This window comes from Saccopteryx leptura, chromosome 1 (genome assembly GCF_036850995.1).
Source record: "Saccopteryx leptura isolate mSacLep1 chromosome 1, mSacLep1_pri_phased_curated, whole genome shotgun sequence".
NCBI classification, from domain to species: domain Eukaryota; kingdom Metazoa; phylum Chordata; class Mammalia; order Chiroptera; family Emballonuridae; genus Saccopteryx; species Saccopteryx leptura.
Genome location: NC_089503.1, coordinates 37,276,006 through 37,287,369, shown reverse-complemented (window position 1 = coordinate 37,287,369; position 11,364 = coordinate 37,276,006). Strand labels below are relative to the sequence as shown.

Sequence of the window (11,364 nt, the reverse complement as noted above, 5' to 3'; positions counted from 1 at the left end):
AATTCCACTAAAGCTTAGGAGTATAGGGGACTTACTGAGCACCTTCTTTAAACAGCTGCTACAGACACAGAAAAATGCACATCTCCTTCTGGACCATTCACCACTTTAGACAAACAAGGATTTCTTTCTGAACCCTCACAGCCTCTATGTGTGGCCAGGAATGTCCCCTACACCGCCCCATCTGAGTCCAGTCCCCCAGAATCCCACCAACTGCCAAATCTGCTTTTCGGGGAGAGTGATGAAGAGCCCGGAGCCACCTACAGGCAAGTTGCTGTAATGAAAGTTGCGGAGACCACGAGGAGGTTGCTGCCCAGTCCCAGCTGGCAGGACCCCAAGTTCCCTCAGGGCACGACCATGGCTTTAGCCACCTGGGTGCCTACCCGCAGGGCTCCTGGCGCGCTCCAGAGGGAACCACCACCAGGAGAGGTGCTCGCAGTGCTGGGGCGGCCGGAGCACCGCTCTGCGAACAGGTGTCTGCCGCGCGGGCGCCACAGATAATTGCGCGGGTGCCCTCTTACTCACCGGGTTCTGCGTGGGAGGTTTGGACTCACCAGGACAGGAAAAGCAGAGCCCATCGGGACAGCAGCTGGAGGTCCCTCCTACACCGGACTGGTAAGTGTGACCTGCGTGGTAATGCGCGCGCCCAGACCGGCATGTTCGCTGGTCCAGAGCTGGGCCGGTGGCTTCACCTCTAGACTCAGCCGGTGCTTCTCTGCTGCCTGTTTTCGGGGTTCTGTCCCCGTCCTGACCTCTGCACGCCCACCCCGGCCTCATGGTTCCCGTTCCAGGTTTCCCGTTCTCCCCCCATCCCAGCACTGCAGTACAGGCACCCCTGCTCCGTGCCTCAGTCCTGGTCACCCCTTCCTCCTGGCTCACCCCACCTCTCCCTCCAGTGCCAAGCCCGCGGACCTGCCTTGGGTGCCTGGAAAATGCCTGCTTCTGGAACTGTGCAGAGCTGGGATGGAGATACTGGATTCGGGGCTTCCTTTGCCTGGCTGTTTACACTGAGTGAATGTTACAGTGGAGACATGTTATTTCTGTGGGGAGATAGGACACTGAGCTCCAGGACATTAAAGTGAAATTGAATTAAACTGGCTGCAATTGGAAACTGATATCAACACCATTTTTTGCCTTCTAAATGACTCGGTTTTGTTCCACTTGAGAGAGCACAATATGAAGTCTTTTGCTGTGTGTTAGAAGCCATCCTCATGAAGATGGCATTACTAGTGGTGCCAGCTGGTCAGGTGTTTTGAATTCACCCATTCCTACAGGGATAATGATGCAGGTTGATCTATTCAGAGATACCTTAAGTGTTTCTCAGATTTTAACAGTCAGAAAAGTCATCTGGGCATCTAGTTAAATTATAATTTACTAAATTTAGGGTGAAACCTAAGATTAATTTCTGGGTAATGCTGAAGTTACTGGTATCTCTTCACGCAACTGCTATTATTATTATTATTATTATTATTATTATAAAATTTAATGCAGTGACATTGATAAATCAGGGTACATATGTTGAGAGAAAACATCTCCAGATTATTTTGACATTTGATTATGCTGCATACTCCTCACCCAAAGTCAGATTGTCTTCAGCCACCTTCTATCTGGTTTTCTTTGTGCCCCTCCTCTCCCCCCACTCCCTCTCTCTCCTTCCTTGCCACCCCCCCTTTCCATGTTACCATCACATTCTTGTCCCTGTCTCTGAGTCTTATATTTATGTCCCATCTATGTATGGATTCATATAGTTCTTAGTTTTTTTCTGATTTACTTATTTCACTACATATAATGTTATCAAGGTCTATTCATGTTATTGTAAATGATCCGATGTCATCAGTTCATATGGCTGAGTAGTATTCCATAGTATATATGTACCAAGCTTTTTAATCTATTCCTCCTCTGAGGGATACTTGGGTTGTTTCCAGATCTTCGCTATTCAAATAATGCTGCCACAAACATGGGGGTGCATTTTTCTTTTTGGAGCTGTTCTATAGTGTTCTTGGGGTACGTTCCTAAAAGTGGGATAGCTGAGTCAAAAGGCAGTTCGATTTTCAATTTTTTGAGGAATCTCCATACTGTTTTCCGCAGAGGCTGCACCAGTCTGCATTCCCACCAGCAGTGCAGGAGGGTTCCCTTTTCTCCACATCCTGGCCAGCACTTATTCTGTGTTTTGTTGATGAGCGCCATTCTGACTGGTGTGAGGTGATATCTCATTGTGGTTTTAATTTGCATTTCTCTAATGATTAGTGATTTTGAGCATTTTTTCATATGCCTATTGGCCATCTGTATGTCCTCTTTGGAGAAGTGTCTATTCATTTCTTTTTCCCATTTTTGATTGTATTGTCTTTCTGGTGTTGAGATTTACAAGTTCTTTGTCAATTTTGATTAACCCCTTATCAGATGTATTGTCAAATTTGTTCTCTCATTGTGTAGTTTGTCTTTTTATTCTGTTCTTATTGTCTTTAGCTGTGCAAAACGTTTTTAGCTTGATATAGTCCCATTTGTTTATACTGTCTTTTATTTCACTTCCCCGTGGAGATAAATCAGCAAATATATCACTGCAAGAGAGGTCGGAGAGCTTACTGCCTATGTTTTCTTCTAAGATGCTTATGGTTTCACGACTTACATTTAAGGCTTTTATCCATTTTGAGTTTATTTTTGTGAATGGTGTAAGTTGGTGGTCTAGTTTCATTTTTTTTTTGCAGGTAGCTGTCCAATTTTCCCAACACCATTTATTAAAGAGGCTGTCTTTACTCCAATGTATGCTCTTACCTCCTTTGTCAAATATCAGTTGTCCATAGAGCTGTGGGTTTATTTCTGGGTTCTCTTTTCTGTTCCATTGATCTATATGATTTTTTTTATCAATGTTTTTTTTTATAATTTCCCGAGTTCAAGGCTTTAGTCTCCTTGGTTAAATTTCCTCCTAGGTACTTTATTTTTTGATTGTCATAGTGAAGGGGATTGTTTCCTTAATTTCTCTTTCTGACTGTTCATTGTTGGCGTATGAGAATGTCTCCGATTTCTGAGTATTAAATTTAAATCCTGCCACTTTGCTGAATTCATTTATCAGTCCCAGTAGTTTTTTGACTGAAACTTTAGGGTTTTCTATATACAATATCATATCATCTGCAAATAATGATAGCTTTACTTCTTCTTTTCCAACTTGAATGCCTTTTATTTCTTCTTCTTGTCTGATTGCTGTGGCTAGGACTTCCAGGAGGATGTTGAATAAGAGTGGTGAAAGGGGGCATCCCTGCCTTGTTCCTGATCTTAAGGGGATTGCTTTTAATTTTTGCCCATTGAGTATGATGTTGTCTGTGGGCCTTTATCGTGTTGAGGTATGTTCCCTGTATTCCCACTTTGGTGAGAGTTTTGATCATGAACGGGTGCTGTATTTTATCAGATTCTTTTTCTGCATCTATTGAAATTATCATGTGGTTTTTCTCCTTCCTTTTGTTTATGTGATGAATCACATTGATTGATTTGCAAATATTGTACCAACTTTGCCTCCCCAGAATAAATCCTACTTGATCATGGTGTATGATTTTTTCCATATATTGCTGGATCCGGTTTGCTAATATTTTGTTGAGGATTTTAGCATCTATATTCATCAGGGATATTGTCCTATCATTTTATTTTTTTGTATTGTCTTTGCCTGGTTTTGGAATCAGAATCATGCTCAACTCAAAAAATGAGCTTGGAAGTTTTTCTTCTTCTTGAATTTTTTGAAATAGCTTGAGGAGAATAGGAATTGGTTCTTTTTTGAATATTTTGTATAATTCCTTGTGAAGCCATCATGCCCTGGACTTTTCTTTGTTGGGAGTTTTTTGATAACTGTTTAATCGGTCTGTTTAGGTTTTCTGATTCTTCCAGGTTTATTTTTGTAAGATTGTATGTTTCAAGGAATTTTTCCATTTCATCTAGGTCGTCTAGCTTTTTGGCATACAATTCCTCATAGTATTTTTTTTTACAATAGTTTGTATTTCTGTTGTGTCAGTTGTTATTTCTCTACTCTCATTTCTAATATTATTTATTGGAGTCCTCTCTCTTTTTTTCTTGATGAGTCTAGTTAAAGGTTCATCGATCTTGTATACCTTTTCAAAGAACCAGCACCTAGTTTCATCGATCCTCTGTATTGATTCTTTGGCCACTATGTCATTTATTTCTGTTCTGATCTTTATTATTTCCTTCCTTCTACTACATTTGGGCTTTTCTTGTGCTCTTTTTCTAGTTCTTTGAATGCAGGGTTAAGTTGTTTAGTTGAGCTTATTCTAATTTCTTGAAGTGTGTCTGTAGTGCTATGAACTTCCCTCTCAGTACTGCTTTTGCTGTGTCCCATTTATTTTGAGTTGTTTTATGCTCATTTTCATTTGTTTTTAGGAATTTTTTTATTTCTTCTCTGATCTCATTCTTAATCCAGTCGTTATTTAACAACCTGCTATTTAGTTTTCCTGTGTTTGAGTGTTTTTGAGCTTTTCTGTGGTGGTTCATTTCTAGTTTCATGCCATTGTGATCAGAGAAAGTGCTTGAAATTTTTTCACTCTTTTAAAATTTGTTGAGACCACTTTTGTACCCTAACATGTGGTCTATCCTAGAGAATGTATTATGAGCACTTGAAAAGAATGTATATTCTGTTGCTTTAGGGTGAAAGGTTCTGAAGATATCTATTAAATCGAGTTGTTCTAGTATGTCCTTTTAGTCTGCTGTTTCTTTGCTAATACTCTTTCTTGAGTATCTATCTAGTGATATTAGTGGGGTATTGAAATCCCCTACTACTGTAGTATTGCTGTTGATCTTGCCCTTTATATCCATCAAAGTCTGCTTTTTATCATATATTTAGGTGCTCCTATATTAGGTGCATAGATATTTATAATAGTTATATCTTTCTGTTGGATTACTCCCTTTATCATTATGTAGTGGCCTTCTTTATCTCTTAATATATCCTTTGTTTTAAAGTCCATTTTGTCTGATATAAGTACTGCTACCCCAGCTTTTTTTTTTCATTTCCATTTGCTTGAAATGTTTTTTTCCATCCTTTTGCCTTCAATCTTTGTGCATCATTTGTTTTAAGGTGTGTCTTTTGTAGACAGTATTTGTACGGGTCCTGATTTCTCATCCATGCAGCTACTCTATGTCTTTTGATTGGATCATTTAATCCATTTACATTTAAGGTTATTGATATGTTGTTGTTTATTTGTATTTTATTCTTTAAAGCTGTATTCCTCTTTTGCTATATTCTTTTCTCATTTTGATCTGTTTACACCATGCCCCTTAACATTTCCCGCAGCACTGATTTGGTTGTAATGAATTCCTTGAGGTTTTTTTTCTCTGGGAAGCTTTTTATTTCTCCTTTAATTTTAATTGTTAGCTTTCCTGGTTAAAGTAGTCTTGGTTGTAGATTCCTGTTCTGCATTACTTTGAATATTTCTTGCCATTCCCTTCTGGCCTCAGCGGTTTCTGTTGAGAAGTTGGATGTCATCCTTATGGGAGCTTCTTTGTAGGTGATAGCTTTTTTTTCTCTTGCACCTTTTAATATAAATATTTTCTCTTTATCACTTAGCTTTGGTATTTTAATTATAATGTGTCTTGGTGTAGGTTTCTTTGGGTTTCTCTTTAATGGAGTTCTCTGTGCTTTTTGAACTTGTGAGAGTTTCTCCTGCATTAATTGAGGGATGTTTTCAGCTATGATATGATTGAACAAAGTCTCTATCCCTTGTTCCTTCTCTTTTTCAGCAACCCCTATGATAGGGATGTTATTTCTCTCCATGTTGTCACAGAGCACTCTTAGAGTTTCCTCAGACTTTTTGTGACTCTTCTTTTTTCTTCTCTGCTTTCTTTTCTTCATTCAAATTGTCCTCCAACTCGCTGATTTGATCCTCAGCTCTATCCATCCTGTTCTTAATTCCTTCCTTTGTGTTCTTCATTTCTGATATTGTATTTGTCATCTCTTACTAATTTTTTAATATTTCAATATCCTTTTTTATACTTGCTATTTCTTTTTTTTTTTTTCCTTTTTTTTTTTCTGAAGCTGGAAACAGGGAGAGACAGTCAGACAGACTCCTGCATGCGCCCGACCGGGATCCACCCGGCACACCCACCAGGGGCGACGCTCTGCCCACCAGGGGGCGATGCTCTGCCCATCCTGGGCGTCGCCATGTTGCGACCAGAGCCACTCTAGCGCCTGGGGCAGAGGCCACAGAGCCATCCCCAGCGCCCGGGCCATCTTTGCTCCAATGGAGCCTTGGCTGCGGGAGGGGAGGAGAGAGACAGAGAGGGAAAGCGTGGCAGAGGGGTGGAGAAGCAAATGGGCGCTTCTCCTGTGTGCCCTGGCCGGGAATTGAACCCGGGTCCTCCGCACGCTAGGCCGATGCTCTACCGCTGAGCCAACCGGCCAGGGCACTATTTCTTTATTTAGGTGTTCGTAATCACCATCCATTGTTGGTCTAAGATACCTAAGCATCCTTACAATCATTATTTTGAACTCTGCATCAGGAAGTTTGGTTATTTCTATATCACTCAGTTCATCTCCTGAAGGTTTCTCTTGTGGTTTCGTTTGGATTGCACTACTTTGTCTTCCTATTATGTCTGTGGTTTGTTTGTAGAGCTGTTTGAGTCTATGCTTGGTGTTGTCTGCCTCTAGTTATCAATTGTGTTATTTCTAGGTCTTCTTGGGTTAGCATCAGCTATTATTTGTAATCCACTTTTTATTGTGGTTGTTCATTGATTGCTTTCTCATATGTGCCTTGACCAGGTAGCTACAGCAGAGCGAGTGACCCCTTGCTTAAGCCAGTGACCTTGGGCTCAAGCTGGTGAGCCTTGCTCAAACCAGATGAGCCCGCGCTCAAGCTGGCTACCTCAGGGTTTCAAACCTGGGTCCTCCACATCCCAGTCCAACGCTCTATCCACTGCGCCACTGTCTGGTCAGGCTGTAATCCACTTTTTGATTTGGGCTGCTTTGAAGTCTTGATTTGTTTGTTTTTTTAACAGGTGATAGTCTTGTTTACTGAACTCAGCCTCCTCAGCAGGGGACTTCCTTGAAACTGTATCTAGGAGTGTTGTGGGTGTAACCTGACACTCTGAAGGCTTCTTCTACCAGATAATCTCTCTGGAGGCAGGCTGTTTTCTCAGCTTCATTAGGGGGAGGTGTATCTCAAATCTCCATGGAGACTTGAGTTACTGCCCCTCCTCCCCACTTCTTGTTTTCAGCTGTGTCTTCTTGAGCTGGTTGGAACTGGAGAGATGTCTAGAAATCTGTGATCCCGAAGCACTTTAGTCTTGTGTTATGTGGAAGGATCAGTCCCTCCCCCAGCTATGGCCACCTTCAGCACTGTATTAGTCACCTTTTTAAGTAGCCCTCTGCATTCCTCTGCACCTCTACATCTGTCCCTCTTTCTCCCTTTCCCTCTGGGAATACAAGCCAGTCCTTTCAACACACCTTGCTCCCTGGTCGCCAGGCAAGCGGCTGTGAGCAGTATTTTCTGTTCTTTTTTCTGGAGTTAGCAGGGGAGATTCAGGCGCTCCCTACCAGGTTTGTTGTGTCTTTCTTCTTTGTTCCTTGGTTTCAGAGAGCTTTTCTTGTAGTCCAGAGTGGGTTTCTCATGCTGATTGTTTCTAAATTAACACCTATGATTAGAATAACGGGATGATATTTCACATGTATGACAAAGTGTTTGCAATTTTTTAAAGGTATTTGCACCATTCTATTTATATCAGCAGTAAGAAAGTACAAGTTATATTTCATCCCAGCTAACAGTTGGTGTGGTTGCTGGTGCAGAGACCAGCTCTCAGTTGTTGTCTTCCTGAGGAGAGAATTCAGTGAGGAGACAAAAGTGCAGCAAGTACAGCAGGATTTTAATGAGCTCACAGGAATATGCACAGAAGGGACAAAGAGGGAGAAGAAACAAGAGCCTTGGAGACAGGTTCAGGGGTTTAGCCTGGGATGAGCTGCTGCTGCCCATTGCTCTCCTGTTGCAAGTATTTTCAAGTACCTTAGGACTTAAGAGAAAGAGCAAGGCTAGGAAAACGCACATGGAGAGAAGAGGAGAAAGAGGATAAGGAGGAGGAGGAGGAGGAGGAGGAGGAGGGAGGAAAGGCAGGAGTATGTTCCTAGAATGGAGAGCTGGGGGGATCTTCTGTCTTAAGGGATTTTAGGGGTGGAGATTTCTGGGAAGGTTCCAGGGGAGGGGGACGGTCTATTCACCAGCTCTCCAGGTGTACTTTTTTTTTTTTTTTTAATAGCTTATTGGACACTTTTTTGGTTAAGCATGCATATGTAGTTTGGGTTTTTTTTTTTGTTTTTTTTTTAAATAAATTTTTATTAATGGTAATGGGATGACATTAATAAATCAGGGTACATATATTCAAAGAAAACATGTCTAGGTTACCTTGGGCGAGGGGTATCCAGGTGTACTTTTAAGGTCCTGTCAGGGCAGGTCATTCGTCAGTGCAGTTGGTCCTATGGTCAGCCTTGGCATCACTTGTCTGGCTTAGCTGCTGTTCTGGGCCTAAAGCTGAAGTCAACTGAGATCTCAATGTAGTTGATGTAGGTCAGAACCTCATTGGTCAGGGGCTCAGTGCTTAAGGAATATTCTTTGGCACCCTTGTTCCTTACCCTTTTTTAGGTATCTAACCTGCATGACTAGCAATCTGTCAGGGGAGAAAAGGTCAGCGGAGGGTCTGAACCACCTGACCAGGGATGTGTTGTTGAAGGAAAGGTCCCCCTGGGGGTAAGAACCTTGTTACCCAGTACTGACTGTTGCTATGCCACTGGTGTTATTTGGGAAGTGACATTGTGTGCCTTGGCCTATAGTCCTTGTTCAGCTCATGTCTGTCTAACTGCCTACCACAGTCTGATCAGTCATTTCAATTTTACCAATTCAGATGGACATATAGTGCTGTTAATTTGTATTTCTCATTTTTTAATGAATTATCTGGGTATTTTTATATTTGATTCAAAATGTCAGTTCAAATAATTTGTCCATATCATAGGATAGTTTTTGTTTTAATTTTTTTTCTGGTTAAAAGACATATTCTGTCTTAATTCAAATCTATGAAACTCATTGAGATTAAGGTCTAGCAGATTGTCTATTTTCATGTTCCAGTGTAAAGTTGCATGGCTAATTGTTCTGTTGATGTTGGGTGGAAGAGTTTCTAAATATCAGTAAAATATGATTTTCTCTTTTTATTAGAGGAATGCTAAATTTCAATTTTAATTTTGATATTTATATTCTTTTATTTCCATTAGTTTTTATTAATGTCTTTTGAAGTTTTGTTATTGAGTCATATATTTGTGATTATGTGTTTGTAATGAAGTGTAGCTTTTATTATAAATTACTTATCTGTATACTCGATAATATGATTTATTCTGAAGACCAGTTGGTGTTAGTACAATAGCCATTCTAGCTTTAAGATTTATGTTTTAATGGACTATATTTTTGCATCATCTTATTTTTAAACCAATCTGTGCTTATGGACAAAGCTTGTTTCTGGTAGACTTTTTGTATAGTTTTGGTTTTTAAAGAATAGAGCTTGATCATCTCTGCCTTATGGGAGAAAATTCTTAAATTCTTTATTGGTCTTAACATGTTTCTGTATGTTTTCTGAACAAAGGTTTCAATATTTTCTGCTTTAGACTGTCTCTTTAAAAAATATTTTTAAAGTCGTTATTTATTTCACAGAGAAGAGAGACAGAGAAACAGAAGGGGGAAGGAGCAGGAAGCATCAACTCCCATAGGTTCCTTGATCAGTCAGGTCCATGCTTCTTCTATTGCACCAACACAGGTCAGGACAAGGTGATTTTTAACAAAAAGTGCTTTGATACTTCTTTCTCTCACTATTGGTGTGTAAAAAATGAGCAGAAACACAGGAACTTAATGAAAAGTACATTTCTTACCTCGCAGTTTTCATGAGTTAGAAATCTGAGCATGGCTTTGGGCGGTCTCCTCTCAGAGTTTTCTGGGCTGCCACAAGATGCCAGTGTAGGCCTCTGGTGCTAGTTAAGGCTCGAAGTCTTCTTCCAAGTTCCTGTGGTTGTTGAGAGTTCCTTTCCCTGCAGCTTCTGTACTCCAGAGGGTTTGCTTCTTCAAAGCCAGCAATGGAAAAAGAGAGGTTCTCTTCAGGTTCCAGTCTCTGAGCTCAGGTAAGTCCCAAGTCCCCTCTAAATGTCTGGCCCCCACAGATAGTCTCCTTGGTGCTTAACTAAATTCCTCCTATTGGGGTCCTTAATCACATTTGAAAATTCTTTTAATTTTGCCATGTAATGTGACATAATCACATAGGTGATATATTTGCATATTCATAAGAAAAAGGAATTTATACTCAAGGAGAGAGACGTTGTGACACGGTGTGGATCTCAGAGAGTTTTTTAAAATCCTGTTGATCAGTCATTGTTTTATTAAGATCTTAAAATTTGAGATTAGAATAGCACATCTAGTTGTTTTATTTCTAAATTCTTCTGACTGGTGTTTAGATTTCTTAAAGCCCGGAATTAGTACTTAACTATGTGGGATTTGTGTAAATAACATTGTGGTTAGGGTTTTGTTTTGTTTTTTTGGAAGCAAACCTTTTTTTAAATTTTAGAAAATATTATGGATTGATTTTAGCTAGACAGCAAGATGAAGGGAGAGAGAGACTGAGAGATGCATTCATTTGTTGTTACACTTAGCGGTACATTCAGTGTTTGCTTCCCATTTGTGCCCTGACCGGGAACAGAACCTGCAATTTTGCCATTTTAGGATGACACTCTAACCAAGGGAGCTCATGAGTCAGGACCAGAAACCAACCATTCCTATAAATCCTTTATTTCTGGAAAAATGACTGTTTAATGAATAAGAAGGACTATTATTGTAAAGATTTAGTGTTGGATGAACTACTGTTGTTGTTTTGTGTGTTCAGAGACAGAGAGACAGAGAAAGGGCCAGTAAGGGAAAGAGATGAGAAGGATCAATTCCTTTTTATTCCACCTCAGTTCACTGATTGCTTTCTAATAAGTGCCTTGACAAGAGGGGTATAGCAGAGCTAGTGACCCCTTGCTCACACCAGCAAGCTTGAGATTCATGTCAGTGAGTTTGGGCTCAAGCTAGCGTTCGTAGTTTCAGATCTATGATCCCATGCTCAAGCTAGGGAGCTGGTGTTGAAGGTGACGAGCCTGTGCTTAAGCCTCATGAGTCTGTGCTCATGCTGGTGACCTTGGTGTTTCTAACCTGGGACTCCAGCATTCCAGCCAGATGCTGTATCCACTGCACCTCCACCTGGTCAGGAATTACTTATCAGTTTCTATATAGAACGACAATTGCTCTAAATTTAGGTCCAGCTGCCCTTGGCATTATATTTAGAATCAGGACAGAGGAGAAACAGAATGTTCAAATT

At 40.6% G+C, this 11,364-nt stretch overlaps 1 long non-coding RNA gene across 2 annotated transcripts in view; it reads left to right on the top strand.

The window, feature by feature from the left end:
- The first annotated feature begins 331 nt into the window (after nt 1-331).
- Nucleotides 332-11,364, top strand: part of LOC136392213 (uncharacterized) — a 32,321-nt gene continuing 21,288 nt past the window's right edge. The window contains exons 1-2 of one of the 2 annotated variants that reach the window (XR_010748923.1): nt 332-612; nt 10,052-10,135. This is a non-coding gene — a long non-coding RNA (uncharacterized lncRNA). The remainder of the gene's footprint in view (nt 613-10,051; nt 10,136-11,364) is intronic. The other variant, XR_010748925.1, reaches the window with a different exon arrangement.